Raw genomic sequence first — 17,952 nt, forward strand, 5'->3', positions numbered from 1 at the left:
GTACTATTTGAATACTCTACAGACATCTTCAAATCAGCATGTTCAAAATTAAATTCACTTCCCTCTACTCATAAAATTTTAATTACCACTAAATATACACATCTGTACTTCTTCCAGACTCTAACCTCCTTCAGCACAGTGATCAGATCTTATATATCTTGTTTCCCCAATGGAAAGACAGCAAATGATCCATTAGTGTTTAGCTGCACTAAAATAAAGAGTTCCACATTAGCTATGATAATGCTAGCTGCTCTAACAAATGCCAAAACCTCAGAGACTTAATAGTACTTTACTTTGTGTGTACTAGAGACCCCAATAGAGACGTTCCTGACTAGCAGACAGCCTCGTGCCTGCTCATTTGGGACCCAGGATAATTCTATTTTGCAGCACTGCCCTCCTCTTGGTTCTTCAGGTCTCCTCATTCAGCACACAGATGGTACATGTGGGAAAGAGAGGGAGATTAATTGATTGGGAAAGTCCCTCTTTATATCACTGGCACAACCATTAATAACATGCTTTTTCACTCTCAAAAGCATCCAAATTTGAAGGATAAATTGTGTTGCTACTTGCTTATAGATTATCTATGAGCCCATCATAAAATTTCAAAAGCTGACATTTTTTCGCCATCTGAGGACCCATCTGAGGGTAAACACTGTACCATAAAGAAGAAAAGGTCACAAGGGGCATATTCCTGTACCTGACCACTGTCTACCTTCCTGTGCAGTCAGAGATATTCTTCGACCTTAAAGTTCACTTCAGAGAAATCCTGGCCTTCCAGGATACACCTCCTCAGTGCTGTGCCTTCTCAACATGAAGAACCAATGTCTGACACTGAAAAGCCAAGTCTTGCATTCCAGGCATCGCTGAATCTGCTTTCCAAGAAAGGGCTGATGCCTTCCAAAGAACCAGTTCTCCTTTCCAAAAACAAACAAAAAATATCTACAATCTGGTCACAAATCCTTTCGTTCCAGTATTAAAAACATGCCCAATTAGGAAATTAAGATGCTTTCTCCCGAAAGTGAATTGCCACCCAACTTTAAAAATGAAGGCCCTTAATTCTGAAATTATAATTATATAGACATGAACCAGCCTGACACTGACTTTGCTAATACTCCTACTTCATAATACAGTAAACAAAGGTGCAAAGGACAATGTTTAAGATTTAAGCAAAGAGTTTTTCAAGATCCTAAGAGAATTTCACAAGATAGAAGCTAAAAGAAGGAAATAACCTAATAATTTAGTTGTAACAACTAAATTACACAGGAATCTCTCTGAGAAATAGTCCAACTTCACCAATTCAGGCTGATTTGCCATGTCCATTAGTCAGGATAAGAGAGGCTTTGCCAAATGTAGAAGATTTCCCCATCTAACACCTTCTCCAGTTGAGCCTCTGAAGAAGATACTAAGAGAAATACCTGATCAAATGCTTAAGCATTAACCACGTGCAAGAAAGCCATTAAATGAATGAACCTTCTGTGAATTAAATTGATTTTCTAGAAAATGAAAACAAAATTGAATCCAAGAGCAAACTATCTTAAAATCACATTAGACGAGTAAAAACATAAAATATTTTTTCACCAGGACTGTAAAAATTAAATCAGCTTAAAGAGGAAATAAATGCTTTTGTGTTCCAACCAGTTCCATTTATTAGGACAATAGGTACCTACGAAGGAACCAAAACTCTGAAAAGAAGTGTAATTGTTTCTAAAGATGATGCTTTGTGCAGTGAAAGGAAAGTCATCTTTTCTCTAAGTAACTTACTAAGAAGCAGAGAATCATACTCAGTGTCTGCTCACAGTTGGAGAGGGGAAGAAGAGGTAACCAGAAATTCAGGGAAATCCACATTTGACCCCCAAACTGGCCCCCTGCCAAGGAGAGGGTAGGCTGGCTGGCTGCTCCCCACCCTCACCTCTGTTTCATCCATCCACAGCTATCGCCAATCTTTCCTCGGGTTCTGTTGCTTCTGTGCATTTCTGCTTCTCATTGTGCTCTTCTGAACTCAGCAGCCTTGGTCAGTGGACTGAGTCACACCATGCATGATGTCTAGAGGAAAATTTCTGTTGTGCCCACATCCTTGTTTTATTAGCCAGGTAAGTACACTGGCTGCTATAACAAACAGGCTTAGATTTCAGAACCAGACATAATTTCAAAAGTCCAGATCCCTCTTTTTTGGGCTCTTTCTATCCTCAGATTCTACCATCTTCCAACCAACTGGATGGGAGCAAAAAGTAGGCTGATGGAAATCTGTGCACAACTCAGTTACATGATTCCTCTAGATGCGTTGAGAGCTGAGAATTGCAGCTTTCTTTGTACTTATTAAAGAGGCAAACTGGACACTGGTAAATTCCAGCAATTTCTACCACCCTGGATCTGCCATTCAGAATGCACTTGCTAATCTATTTTGCACATCAGATACTCTGTTGTGGACTAGGGCAGTGGTATGTTGCACTTAAGTAATCACAACCTAGGAGGAGTGAAAATGGGCACCTTAATAATTGCATTTATCTTAACATAATAAATGTTATAATAGAGGCATTAGCAGAGGGCTGAAGGAACCCCAAAAAGCAGCACAATCAGAAAAGCTTTAGGGACTTTTGAACTGCATCTTGAAGGAGGGTGACAACAGCCAATGTTCTTTAATCATTTTCCACTCATCCAGCATGGTTCTAAGTGCTTTTCACGTGCTAACTCACTTAATCGTCACTACTCTAAGAGCTGGGTAGTATTTTTATACCTACACACGAGAAACTGAAGCACAGAGAGGCCGAGTCACTTGCTGAAGGTCTCACTGTTCACTAGTCATAGAGGACCCAGGCCATCCAGCTCCTGAAATGACTCAATCAGCAGTTAGGAGTCCACCAGGGGAAAGGACAAGGTCCTCTCTTGCTGACAGAGACCCTGTATCTGCCTTCCCTAAAGTACATCAGGAGAACATTGGGAGGTCTGGAGAAACACATGCTGATAAGGTCTCACTACATCCTCACTGCCCACACCAAGAAGTTATGGGTGTCACCGACAAAGCGAGAGTCTGGAACCAAGATTACAATCACTGCATGGCTGGGAGGATGACAGGACAAAAGGGAAATGGGCCAGACTGAAGTAAGGAACCCAGACCTAAACAGCACACCATCCAGCTAGGCCAGGCCAGTAGCCAAGGAAGGTATCAGAAGGCAGTGATCCAGCTGATACAAAGTCGTTAAGACCTCATTAGGTTCAACACATATCCATCCAAGTTGAAGTTGACCCACAGTCAGAAGCTGGAGGTCGGGAATGGTGCCATCTCCCTGTGTGCAGGTGATCCCAGGGCTGTCACTGTTGCAGTGAAGAAGGTGGTAGCCCATACTTGATTCTCTAGTAGGAGTTCTGCATCCCCTGCTGAATGTTTGTAACATCAGAGTCTGGCCATTGCATGGATTCCACTCTGACCACATGCACAGCCTCCTGTGAGTAGCAGAGGCACGCAATGTCCACCCACACTGTTTTCCTCTCCTTTCTGGATACACAGGTCTACACTCCCCAGTTCCCTCACAGTTAGGTAGGGCCTCATGACCAGGCATGGCCAGTGAAACATGTGCAGAAGTGATCCATTTCTTCTGGGCCACTGCATAAAAAATTTGTCTCTAGTCCTTTGCCTTGGCAATGCTAGAAGCCACCTGTTGAGATGGCAACCTGACAAGATAGAAGGAATGCCTCCCAGAGCCTCGTCAACCACACGCTGGACTTTATGAGAGCAAGAAATAACCCCTTTTTACCTACACTCCCTGAGATTTCTGGGTTTTCTTATGAATGTAGTATTACCTGGCACATGTATATATTTCAAGCCATCACTGGTTTTGTTTCTTCTGTTTTGACCATAAAACTCATGACAACCTCACATTTTTCAGCCAAGATTAAATCTGTTAAATCTAATCCAGTAGTGTGCACATGTGGTTACTTCTTAAATCAGTTATTTTCACATTTTAATGAAACTATAAATAAAACTCCTTATCAACACTTGCAATGTCAATGTCTATGTCAAAATGGCCACAGAGTCTGAGCTATTTCCTAACACATCCTCCTGCTCAAAGTGGGAATCTAACAGGATGAACTTTTCAGTAATGAGGCCGGACAACCTTGCCACCAGCAGGAGAAGCAGCAATCAGGCCAGGAGAAAGGCTGCTAACTTCCTTGCTGAAGTGTTGATTAGCCTTCCTGTGACTAGCCTACCAGTGGGGGGATTCTTAACTGTCCTCATCTGAACATCCGACAGGTGAATCTTTCCTGCCAAAACACACACACACACACACACCCCAAACTGCAACACTAACATTTCCAAAAGCAGCTGTGTCCATCATCAGTGTTCCCCAGGTTATGACATGAGAAGGTGATATTCAAGAAGTACTAAGTATAAATTCTAAATTACAGAATTTTTTTTTGGTCAATTCCAATCTGTTTAAGTTTATTTCTTTGAGAGAGTACACAGACCTAGAATTCTAGCATCAATAGGATGTCTATGACTTTCAGGAAAAAAAGACACAGGAAAAAAAAATTGTCTTTTAATCTCTAGCACCAGCTGGGCAGTCCCTAGACGTAAGCAGACAAGACAATATGCTCCTCCTCACTGGGGTGACTTTGAGAAACACGGGAACTAGGTTTAGAAGCAAAACAAGCTCAGAAAGAACTGAGGTCAAAAACAAACAAAATGCATAATTTGTACAATTGCCTAAAAAGCCATGAAGTTACCTAGCTATGTTTTCGAAGGACTAATATTACCCAAAATGATAATAATCCTCACTTGACTAAATATTTTTCAAAATACTGTATAACATTTTATTTTTCATGGTATAAACCAACCCCAGATACAAATGATTCACATTATCCAAATGCCTTGAATTCCTCTCATTTCTCTTCATCCCATTAATTCCCACTCCTTCTCCCCCACCATTCCCACAATTTCCTTCTCAGACTTTGATACAATGATATAATCTGGAGGTAAAGGTACAGATTACCACACAATCACTGTTACCTCTCTTCTAAGAATGTTTTTTTACATTTGCTTTCAGTTTATAAACAGAAATACAACTACAGATTTCATATATAATCCTTATTTATTATTTATAACTATCTAGATATACAAACAGATGTACATTGACTGGTTTAACTATTTGCCCCCAGTCTTTTTCATACCTTGGATTTCCTACTCTGATCACTCATTACACCATCTACCATCTGCCGGTCACCCGGAACATGTTCTTTTTTTGAAGAGACAAATAAGCAAAACTTTGCCCAAGAGAAGTGCTACCATAGAAATTTTTTGAAATTTTTCCTATCAGAGAATATAACTTGTTTTCACTCATGGCTGGGTATAAAATTTCTGAATCACAGCCTTTTATGAGCAAAACTCTACCAATATTGCTTTGGTACAGCTAGTAGAGTGGTGTGTGATTCTAGATGATTTTATCTTTCTTCTTTTGGCATTTTGGGTATTACCTATTTGTTCTTCACTAAACACATGTTGTTGTAATAAGAAAAAATTAAAACAAATAATGTCAAGAGATTTGTGATGAGTGCTGATTATTACATTCCCAAATTCTGCTGGGTATTGAAAGGCCTGCCAAGAATTGCTGTTGTCAAGGGGAGAAGCCAGCAGTAAGTCACATATAGGTACTAGCGATACAAATGAATGCTATTACTGCACAATAATTTTACAATTCACACAAAAATAACACTGGGATTTAATATCATTATTTAGAAGGAAAAAACTGCGCACCTAGAACACCTAATGAGATGAAAGCATCAGAGATCCTCAAACTTCTCCAGAGCTTCCTCACAAGACTCTGAAATCTGAAGGCCACAGGGTCTTGCAACAACTAAGCTCTAATTCTACACCATCATACCACCTCTTTATTCAGAAAGACAAAAACCACCCACCTCCCAAAAAAAGACATGTCAAAACTGATTATACTTTGGACGAGGTCAGATGCCGAAGGACAAGACCACAGTTATTAAAAACACATGGTCCAGGTTCGGATGACCTGGGTTCAAGCCTGACTCTACCATGTGTGGGTGACCCTGAACAAATCAACTCCTATGTGTTCCTGTTTCCTCACCTGCAAAATCAAGATGAGAATAGTACCTCTCTCGTGGGACTGCTGTACAAATTGAGTTAAAGTGAAACACAGTACCTGGCATGCAGGAAGTGTGAACCAAGTGTTTAAAATGAACAGAGGAGCCACATAAGATAAGAGTTACAGGCAGACCTCCACTATTTGACCTGTCTCCCAGGAACATCTATAACCATGGAGGAGAGCACAGCATGTGGTCTTCCTGCCATCCCAAACCAGTTAGACAGGCTGAGGATGGACACTGGGGATTGGTTCAAGCCATGGCACTTACTGGTGCCAGAAGTACAGCCACTCTTCCAAGCCACTGTGCTATTGCCTACACTCAGCCTCCAAGCTGCCCTGCCACTGAGTCTGGTCATTCTGTGATGGCACCACTGTGGATCTTGTCAAACACCAAGTGAAGCTGCCCTTGGTTTCCAAAGTAAATAGAGAGACAGTCCTTAAAACATCCCTCTACCGGGGGTTCCCGTCGTAGCACAGCAGAAACGAATCCAACTATTATCCATGAGGATTCGGGTTTGATCCTTAGTCTTCCTCAGTGGGTTAAGGATCCGGCACTGCCTTGAGCTGTGGTGTAGGTCACAAACATGGCTTGGATCCCGTGTTGCTGTGGTGTAGGCCAGAAGCTACAGCTCTAAATCAACCCCTAGTCTGGGAACTTCCATATGCCGCAGGTGCAGCCCCAAAAAAGCAAAAAAAAAAAGCAAAAAATAAAAAATCCCCCTACAAAAAGAGGGAGTCCTACTTCAGTTTTGTTGGGTTTTTTTAATGACTATCAGGGTACAGAGGATGTTTCCTTTGTTCTTTTACCTAAGAACTATAGATTTCTAGACTTCCTTTCTTTCAAGAGAAAGTTTTCCCAAATCTACAACTAGGAACCCTACATGAAGATCCAACATTGCTATTTAAAGCAATGAGAATAAAGGTGAGAAGCAGTTTTTTATTTCACTTAGCACACTGCTGGAGAGACAGACTCTCAGCCTTACGGTCTCACAATTAATTTGTGGGGAGGGAACTATAAGAAACCAAGCTATAGAGGCTCCTCCACCCAGCATCCAGGTAAGCCTGCACATGTGACTTAACCTCTTCAAGCAAAATATTCTCATATACACAATATAAAGGTATGTATTTTTGAGACTAAATGAGAAAATGTATCCAATGCCCTTGGCACAGTGCCCTCCATGTTTATCAAGGTCTCCGTTATCACAGCCAGACTACAATAAAGACCCCTGTGCTCAAGGATGGAATCCCCATTAGTGCTGCCATATCAAGCAATTTACAAAGCAATTATGTCAGTCCTGATGGCTTATATCTGTTTACCTGAAGAACTTTCCATGTCATAATATATAATAGGCTACTTGTATGTTCTCAGGACCAGCTCTTGTTTCATTGATTTTGTACAGCTTCTAAAACTAACATAGAAGCTCTGAAATTTTGCCCCTATGATGAAACACTTTCTTACAGGACTGATGTATAACTGACTTTTGACTTTACGAGTCAAGGTCATGGAGTCCAAGTTTGTTTGCTTCCATGGTTCACTGGGCATGTAACTGGAGAAACAGCTGTGGTGATGGGTTGCTGACTTTTAGGAGAAATTCAGATAAAGTTTGCCTAGAAATCTCCATTTTGCTCCAGAGAACCTAGACTCCCCAAGAATTCCAGAAACAAGAGAGACACCAGATCACCTCCAGAGCCAAAGGGAGCCTCTCCTAGCCTGGGGTGTGGAAAGCTCCCATGATAGTCAAAAAGGATGTATCTCGCTTGGCCCAAGTGAAACTGGCTAGTTTTGACCTTCAGAGGGAAAAACAGGAGGGAAGACAGGCAGGCTCACACACTTGGTCCAGGTTGGCCATGAACACCAGATTTCCAGGTGCCTTTCTTCTGAGTGTATCTCACAGCCTCTGGAATCTACCCCAGGTGCACAACCATAGAGCTGGCAATCAGGTGGTCCTTAACTCCTCCTGCTTTTAGGGAGAGGCTAAAGCTGCCAGCAGGATCTCTCTGTTCTCCCATCTGACAACTCCTCCTCCAGCTCCCCTCCCAAAGTTGGGTTTGTTCTCAGCAAGGAACTGATGTCCGCAATGGGATTGAGTAATACCTGGAAAAGGGTATGACCTGAGAGAGAGGTTCAAACCAAGTTCAGAGGTTCACCCTTCAATTCCTGTTGCCCTGTGACCTTGGTAGTCTGGAGGGGAATCCACTCGTCAGCCCACTTCTCTCTTTCATGCCCATATGCTCCCTAGACCTCCACCCCCAGCTCCCTGTATATCCCTTTCCTTTGCTTCCTTTCCAAGTAGATCCTAGAAGCATGACAATAAAAAGCAAGGCAATAAAATAGAAATACAATGCTAATCACACATTCACAGACACTTACAATAATTTTCTAAAATAATACTCTAAATGTTATCTTGGCAGCAAGATGCATCCATGGTAAAGAATCTAATTCAAACACCCAGAACAAACAAATAAGACTGAAAAGTTCTTACTGTTTCTTATGAAAAGAAGATTGAAAGGCCCTGAGTCCTATATTCCTCTGTTTGACCTGTCAGAAGAGCTTAGAACCTGGAAGCCTTGGCATGGTGGAATATCACATCAGGCTGGAGAGCTGCTCTGTTTTGCCTCTTCTGTCAGTGAGATAAAGAGAGGCACTGGTGCCTCCCATTATGGAGCCCATTCTGGCCAGTGGACCCACTGTAAGCAGAGAATCTTTTTTCCCACAAACTTGGTACTATGAAATCACAGAACAAAGGCCGGGGCTCCTATCCTTTAGCTTCATTCACTGGGGCAAGGATTCTGCCTGCTCCTTACCCACTGTCTGATTTCTCACCAAAGGAGCATTTGCAAGTTGAAAGATTTATATTCTGTGAAATATTTCACTTGTCATCAGCCAAGCTCCAGGGCTGTGCTGGTCAGTTCTGGGAAGGTTCCCTGAGCTTCCCTCATAGGCAAGGCCACACTGCTCCCAAGTGGCTTCTGCAGAGAAGCAAGAAGCCAGAAACAGCTGTGGCTGGACTGCTTGTCAGACCCACCTGGGCCTGCCGCCCTGGTACGAGCCCACCTCGGTAAACACTTTGTCACAGCAAAGGGGGCAGTCATTCCATCTCTTTAATATGCCCTAAAAAATGGTCTAATAAAAGAAAGCCCAGAATTCAATCTGGACACTGTCACAAAGGAGTCTGGTAGAGACAAGTGTAAGGAGGCCCTCCCATCCTAAAAAAGAGGGAGGTGGGGGCCAGAAAGAAAGGGAGGCAAAAGCAACTGGAGACTAAAAACATTATTATCTAGGACTATTTGCACCCCAGAGGCAGCTCCCTCCTCCTTATAAATATACTTACCTACTGTAGTTTATGAAGGTAAATTGGTCTTAGGCAAAATCTCCTTCAAATTCATCCTTTCTCCACAATTAACTTTGTAACTGGTGTTCCTGTAACTTTGTTACCCTACCCCAAAGGGGAATGGATCCTTGTTGCCAGTCCTATAATCAGCAGTGCTCAAAGTTTAGGGCAGTATCGCCTTATTTAACTGGGAAATGATGGGATAAGCTTGGTAAGAGGGCAAAAATAAGTTCCCCCCACCCCGCAAAAAAATCTTCTGAGATAAACCACGAGGCCCATCTGATTCCTGCATTACCTGGGGCACTTGTGATCCTCCCCAAGCCAAGGCCAAGCTCCAGACCAACTAAATCGGAACCTCTGCAGGGATACCCAGGCAGGCATCAGTGTTTTCTGTGGCTCCGCAACAACCGCAACCTGCTGATTATTTTGAGAACCGCTCTCCTAAACCCAGATTCCTCATTCTAGCCGCACCTAAACATCCACTGGGGAAGCTGTAAACCAACCGAAACGCAGTCTCTGCAGATCGTGCCCGAGTGTTCGCTCCGAAGCTCTTAAGTGATACTTACGTTACAGTTTTTGGTTAAAAGGTTTCATTTTTATTACGAAAATATGTTCACAGACCCCCCCAAAAAAGTAGAGAGGATAAAGAAGTTTAAAAAAAAAAAAAGCACATTTTAAACACGCATAATCCCAAATCCTACCTTCCAAAAATAGCCACAGTTAACCCTCCAACTGGGGTGAAGATGGGGAGGCGGTAATTGAGGAGGGATGTAAATAAAGGAAGGTGAACTCACAGGAGCTGAAATCCTGGCCTCCATCACCTTCTCGAACTCTCTCTGAGCTGTTCTGTAGCTAAAACCCCTTGCGCCGCTGCCGCCGCCGCAGCCACTGCAATGCACAAGCGCGCAGGCGCAGTCACGCGCTCAGTCACGCATACAGGCACGTGCGCAATTACGCGCACGCGCACGCGCACACTGGACTGAAAAAGGCGTGGGGAGACTGCTGTCTTCATCCTGAAGAAGCCGGTTTTCGATTTCATTTTGTGGGTGCCTAAGTTGGAAACATTTTGCTCACCAAACCAGATTTATGAAGTAACAATGACCTCATTTGGCATTTTTTACATTTATCATAAATGTATGTAACTCTCAATCAGAGCTGCTCTTTGGAATCAAGTAACCCAGGGCCAGCACGGAGTTGCTATAATGCCGTCCTAGAGAAGAATCAAAAATGCTAATTGAAAGCCAATCAATCAATGGAAAAATGGGCAAAAGACCTGAATAGACATTTCTCCAAAGATATACAGATGGCCAACAAACACATGAAAAAATGCTCAACATCGCTGGTTATAAGAGAAATGCAAATCAAAACTACCATGAGATACCACCTCACACCAGTCAGAATGGCCATCATTAATAAATCCACAAATAACAAGTGCTGGAGGGGCTGTGGAGAAAAGGGGACCCTCCTGCACTGTTGGTGGGAATGTAAACTGGTACAGCCACTATGGAGAACAGTTTGGAGATAACTTAGAAATCTATACATAGAACTTCCATATGACCCCGCAATCCCACTCTTGGGTATCTATCCGGACAAAACTCTACTTAAAAGAGACACGTGCACCCGCATGTTCATTGCAGCCCTATTCACAATAGCCAGGACATGGAAACAACCCAAATGTCCATCAACAGATGATTGGATTTGGAAGATGTGGTATATATACACAATGGAATACTACTCAGCCATAAAAAAGGATGACATAATGCCATTTGCAGCAACATGGATGGAACTAGAGAATCTCATACTGAGTGAAATGAGCCAGAAAGACAAAGGCAAATACCATATGATATCACTTATAACTGGAATCTAATATCCAGCACAAATGAACATCTCCTCAGAGAAGAAAATCATGGACTTGGAGAAGAGACTTGCGGCTGCCTGATGGGAGGGGGAGGGAGTGGGAGGGATCGGGAGCTTGGACTTATCAGACACAACTTAGAATAGATTTACAAGGAGATCCTGCTGAACAGCATTGAGAACTTTGTCTAGATACTCATATTGCAATAGAAGAAAGGGTGGGGGAAAAATGTAATCGTAATGTATACATGTAAGGATAACCTGACCCCCTTGCTGTACAGTGGGAGAATAATAAAAAAAAAAAAGAAAAGAAAAGGAAAATGCTAATTGAGCCTAAGCAATTTATCTAAGGTATTTTTTTTTTTAATTTAAGAAGTTTGAAATGCTAAAATACAAGAAACCTGTCACCACCATTGAGAGTCTGGGGATATTTGGGCGGGAAAAGGAAGGACGATGAATAACAAATTTCCCTAGGGCATTAGGTTAAAAAGGGGAGGGGAGCTTAAGGGCAGTGTTCTACTATAAAGCTAAAATTGTTAGGAATTTTATTCTGCCAGTAATTATACATGAATCCTTGAGCAAATCAAGCTATCCTGTCTTACTTTCCCATTTGTAAAATGAGAGGGACTGAGTTTAAGTCAGGGTTTCTCAACCTTGGCACTGTTAACATCTCAGGTGGGATACCTCTGTTAGGGGGCCTCCCTGTGTGTTGTATAGGATGTTTAGCGGCATCTCCAGCTTCTATCCACTAGATGCTAAGAGCACACAGGTCCCTTCTGCCCTAGTTGTGATGGTCAAAAATGTCTCCAGACATTGCCAGATGTCCCCATGTTGTTTTTCTCTAATCAACCATGATTTAGAACCACTGGTCTACAGTAATTCTGAAGGTCTCTTTATTTTCAAAAATTCACAAAGTATGTGGGAAAAGCAGGGAAGGCAAATTGGACGTTATCAAGGAACATGCATATAAAAAGCCAAAGATGAGGACATGTAGAATTACTGTAGAATTATCCTGTAAAGCATGGGTTCTCAAGCTTGGCTGAACATTAGAATCACCTGAGGAGCTTTTCAAATTCCCAGTCCCAAGGTCAAACCCCTGACCAATTAAATCAGAACTCTGGGAGTTGAACAGAGTTCAGGTGATTCTGCTGTGTAGCAATTTGAGGACCAGCAGAGGAGACAACAATAAGTCTGTTCATTATTTCTCATGATCCTGATAAAACTTAATTTCAATCAGAAGAAAACCGAAAGTACAGTGTAGGCTGGCCTTGTACAAAGCACTGGGGTATATGCCCTCTTAAATCAGGCCAACCTCAAGCTTTCATTTTCAATAAAATCCATACCCACTTCCTGGAGAAATACTTGGGCATCTGGAGACTTAAAGATGAAAAGCCCAGTGTCTCTGAGGGAGGTGCAGCCATTTATTTCTTGAATCCTCCGGTCGCTGCAGGTAGGGACCTGAGACCATGCCAACTATTCTCTCCAAACCAGGACTCTCAATTGCATTAATCCTGTTCAACAGAGATTATCTGTTCTAATTTATCAAGTAAATGACAATCACATCAAAAAAAAAAAAAATGAACGCACACCCTGGAAGAGGAAGATACACACCTGTGCTCAGCTGTGTGGCAGGGGTTGGAAGAGGCCTAGAGACCTAACAATGAAGCAAAGCCACTACTAACTGGATTTAACAGGAATGTGACATAAGCAGTTGGAAGGGATCACTGTAAAGTAACCAAAGAATCCTCCATCATATCCTGGAGATTCTGTGCTGATTAATGTGGTACCCTTCAAAGTGCTTAGTTACCTAGGAAGAAAGTAAAAGGATGCAATCCTATTTACTGTAATTTTTGTTATGCTGTTACAAAAAAAAATAGCAGTGGCAGCCAAAATTTATTGAACACTTGCTCTGTGCCAGGTGCTGTGCTAAGCATTTCATATATGTTATTTCATTTAATCCTCACAACAACTCTATTTTATTGGTATTATTATCAATTATTATTATCCCTGTCCTAATAATTGAGGAAACTGAGGTTTGAAGAGGTTAAGCAACTTGCCCATGAACATGCTTCAGCAGCCACAGGAATGGGAATTAAACCATAGGCAGTCTGACTACAGAAACTAAATTCTTTTTTTTTAATTTAGTTTCTTGAAGTATAGTTGATTTACAATGTTGTGCTAGTTTCAGGTGTATAGCAAAGTGACTCAGTTATATATATATGTGTGTCTGTGTGTATATATATATGTACTTGTTTCCATATTCTTTTCTATTATGGTTTATCACAGGATGTAGAATAGAATTCCCTGTGCTATATAGTAGGACCTGTTGTTTATCCATTCTATATATAATAGTTTGCATCTGCTAATCCCAAACTCCCAACCCATCCCTCCTGACCCCCCATCCCCTTGGCAACCACGAGTCTGTTCTCTAGTCTATGAATCTGTTTCTGTTTTGTAGATAAGTTCATTTGTGTCATACTTTAGATTCCACATTTAAGCAATATCACATAGCAGTTTTTTTTTTCTTTTTGACTTACTTCCCTTAGTATGATAATCTCTAGATCCATCCACATTGCTATAAATGGCAGTATTTCATTCTTTTTATAGCATAGTATGCCATTGTATATATATACCACAGCTTCATCCATTCATCTTTCGATGGATATTTAGGTTGTTTCCATGTCTTCAGAGTCTAAATTCTTGAACATACTGTTATATGGCCTCGTAAGTCTTGTATTCATTTGTTAGATCATGAAACTAATGCCTTTGCATAGCAATCTTTCAATTATGAATTCAAAACACTTTTAAAGAATGTATTATATGGGCTTATGCCTAGATACGACCCAGATGGAGAAATGTCATGCCCATGTTCTCCAGCATGGCTTCAGACCTAACAGAATCACCTAGGGGAGTTCATCTAACTGCAGAGTACTTGGCCCCATCTCACACCTACCATATTGGAATTCGAGGTTTGAAGAAACCAGGGTGGGAATCTGCGTTGTGAACTAGCTCCCCAGATGATGCTTTTGCCTGAGAAGCATTCCCCTAGGACTGGCACACCTTTGCATTTGAAAAGCAAAGCCTTATGCCTGTGAAACTTGAAGAAAGAATATTTATCTCTCCAGAATTATAAAACAAGAAGCTGCAAAGATCAGTTTTAAGAGCCAGAAGATTCCCAGTGAGGCAGTGCCCTGAAAGAGCCCTGGACGTATTTTGACATATTCAATTTAAGACATAAACCCACTTACCTGAATACATCATACTTTGCAATGAGAATCTGCCTTCCTCTGGAGACCAGAAGTCTGCTTTGTTAATATCACTTAAGCTATTACTTATAATCTTCAAAACACACACACACATACACACACACACACACACACACACACACACACACACACACCTACATGAATTTGAGTAAACACTATGTAACCAGAAAATGAAATTGCTCCAAATAACCATTATGACTTTTCTTATATGCTCACATTATAATAAAATTCTGAGTGAGAGCTATCAGTGGAGATGGAAATTATACACCATGCGTTTCTCTACAATATATGAGCCCTTAAGGGCTATGATGGCATCTTATTCCTCTCTGGCTCTCCAGTTCCAAGCACATAGTAGGCAATTAATCCAGTTTCTGTTAAGAAAACAAAAAAAAAGGAAGCTTCAAATGAATCAGTGAGCAAATCAATTCCCTGATGAGAAGCTTCACAAGTTATCTCTCCTGCAGTGCAAACTTTATTTACTTATTTTTTATTTTTATTTATCTTTTGAGGGCCACACCCACAGCATATGGAGGTTCCCAGGCTAGGGGTCAAATCAGAGCTGTAGCTGCTGGCCTACACCACAGCCACAGCAATGCCAGATCTGAGCTGCATTTGGGACCTACACCACAGCTCATGGCAACATCGGATCCTTAAACTACTGAGCAAGGCCAGGGATCGAACCTACGTCCTCATGGATGATAGATTCGTTTCCTCTGAACCACAACAGGAACTCCCAGTACAAATTTTAAACAGGCCTGCTCTCTGAATACAGGAGAAGTTTTTTGTGTGTGTGTGTGTTTTTTTTTTTTTTCCTTTTAAGGCTGCACTTGTGGCATATGGAAGTTGCCAGTCTAGGGGTTGAACTGGAACTACAGCTGCCAGCCTACACCACAGCCACAGCAATGCCAGATCCAAGTTGCATCTGTGACCTACGCCACAGCTCATGGCAACGCCAGATCCCCAACCCACTGAGCAAGGCCAGGGATCAAACCTGCATCTTCATAGAAACTGGTCAGATTGGTTTCTGCTGCACCACAACAGGAACTTCCAGAGGCTTTTTTTAACCACCTAACTTCTCCTAGTAACACTTCTTTGAGTCCTCAAGCCATGCCTCTTTGCAACAAAGGATAATCACCCAGCTTCTTCATCATACACATACAACCCAAAGGTAAGCCTCCAAACGAAAAACATAAACCAGAATAAAAGACATTGAAGAAGGAAGAGAGAGGAGACAGATTATCATTAAAAAAAAAAACAATAACAGTATACAACACACCAGGGGTTGTGAAAATATCAAATTTTCATCTTACAGCAAAGATTGTGTTGAGCATTGCTTCATTCTGCTATTCATGAGTTTCATATTCTTCCTCGCATTAAAACATATTTATGCTGCTGCTTCATTTCCTCCAGTCCCTGTGCAACATGAATATTCACATAGCCCCTATAGGCTGCAAATGTGTACACACACACACACACATACACCCCTACATCACACCCAAATGTCGGCCTCTTGATCCCTGGAAACACGTATGATTAGAGAATTTCCGAACGGCTGCAAAACAAATGTTAGAGATGATACTATTCAAACAGCATCAGAAGAACCTATGTGGTGTGGGTTTGGTTTCCAGCCACTGGAATAATTCTGAGTTAATGTATTCAGAACATCTTACTCAGACATCCACATTGTCACATCAAATCATGAACATTCAGACCTTAAAGAGAACCTCAAATCATCTGCTTCCAAATCCCTCATTTTACACACAAGGAGATCAAGCTCAAGTGAAAGGGCTTGCCCATAATCAGATGATAAGTTGGTGCCTGAATATCCAATCCAGTTGTCTCTCTACTATGCCACATTGGGACCGCTATTTTGCACTTAATAGATAGCTAGCTAGCAGTTCAACAGGAAAATTCATCCAGAGTCCTCTTGGTAATGGCTGCAGGATCTAAATTCAATTTCTATAAATAATTGCCAATTTTTGTTACAGTTTCTGAAGAATGCTGGACTCCAATAATCAATATTATAATAAATGAGTTCTAGCTCTTCTGTGTTAGCCTCTTTTTTAAGTGCTAGTGGTTAATGGGAATAAAATATTAAAAAGAAAAAAAACTATATGGTTCAGAAAATCGACAAACTAGATATTCCCATTGGCCACAAGCTTTCCCTTCGTAACCCCCATTTGTAGAGGCAATGCCCTCTAACACAAGTGCTTCTCAAACTTTCATGTTGCATGAATCAAATAAAATGCAGATTATAATTCAGTTAGGCCAGAGCAACTTGGGATTCTGAGTTTCCAACAAGCTCCCAGGGGATTCTGATCCTCCTGGAGTATCCACAACAATCCAGGTTTCGACACCATACGAACAAAGCAAACCAGCTGGCAAAGAGTAAAAGACCAGTGAGAAGGCCCTGAAAGTAATGCTTATAATGAAGGTGGCAGAGCAGGAGAACAGGCCGACAAAAGTTGTTACCACCTAATAAAATAATGTCCTCTGGACATTCAGTCTACCTTATCTACATGTCAATGTCAGAAAAGCACACTATGTCAACATTCAATGTAAGTTGTACTTATTCAGGAAATTCATCTCCAAGAGATAAATCTGAATGCATAAAAGGCAGCAGAAGTTCTGATTCTCCACATTAATACTCAGGAGCAAGGAATAAATGAAACCAGAGCACTTCCGGTTGCTTATAAATAACTTCAATGCCAAGTATAGAGAAAAAGAAAGGTTTTTAACCACTCAGCCAGGAAAGCGAATCACTGAGTCCAGCCCTAGCCTTAGTTTACTGAACAAGCCAAACCATCGTATCTAACAACTTTACTTAGAACATAGATTCTGTGCCAGATGGACGTTTCTTTCAAAAAAAAAAAAAAATCAAATGGGCAACTTAATTTCAACCTTTTTGATTAAGTAAATCCTAGCTACTCTATGAACATGCTTCCAACCTTTGCCCCAGGGAATTGAGTGGTAACATGGAGAGCATGACCGTTTATTTGGCTTAAGGAACACATTAATTTATCTGGTTTATAGAATTTAAACATCTGACGAATGACAGTGGGGTTGATTTTATTCATCAGCTAATTGCTTTGCCACCTGGAGCTGAAGCTTTATATATGCAGCTTATAAAAGATCTGAAAAGGATCTCAATTATTCTTTAATTTGTTCCTTGAATATAAAGTAGGAAAATCTGGCTTAATCAAACATTGTCTCAATTCTACTGGGATATGTCTAGTTACCTTATAACAAGGTAAGCTTTCATTTAATCATATGATATGATAATTCCCCACTTTCAAGCCAAGTAGCCTCTTAGTTACAATCAATTTTCCACTGAAAAAATAAACATTGTCTCTTTACTGAAATCCCAGTAGAGAAAAATAGCCCTTTTTAATG

At 41.2% G+C, this 17,952-nt stretch overlaps 1 protein-coding gene across 24 annotated transcripts in view; it reads right to left on the reverse strand.

Moving 5' to 3' along the window:
• LOC110259998 (uncharacterized) overlaps window positions 1-17,952 on the reverse strand; it is a 494,473-nt gene that overhangs the window by 461,390 nt on the left and 15,131 nt on the right. For 14 of the 24 annotated variants that reach the window (XR_014839720.1, XR_014839719.1, XR_014839721.1 and 11 more), the window contains exon 1: window positions 10,234-10,329. The exons of 1 other annotated variant lie outside the window; for it this stretch is intronic. The gene's annotated coding sequence lies outside the window, so the exon portion shown is untranslated. Of the gene's footprint in view, window positions 1-8,590; window positions 8,933-10,140; window positions 10,330-17,952 lie in introns of those variants that run through there. 9 more of the 24 variants (XR_014839738.1, XR_014839728.1, XR_014839743.1 and 6 more) reach the window with 7 other exon arrangements.

This window comes from Sus scrofa, chromosome 3, assembly GCF_054392235.1.
Source record: "Sus scrofa isolate SSC_HxYL_T2T_F1_AM1 chromosome 3, Sscrofa_HxYL_maternal_Yorkshire_Landrace_v2.0, whole genome shotgun sequence".
NCBI lineage: Eukaryota > Metazoa > Chordata > Mammalia > Artiodactyla > Suidae > Sus > Sus scrofa.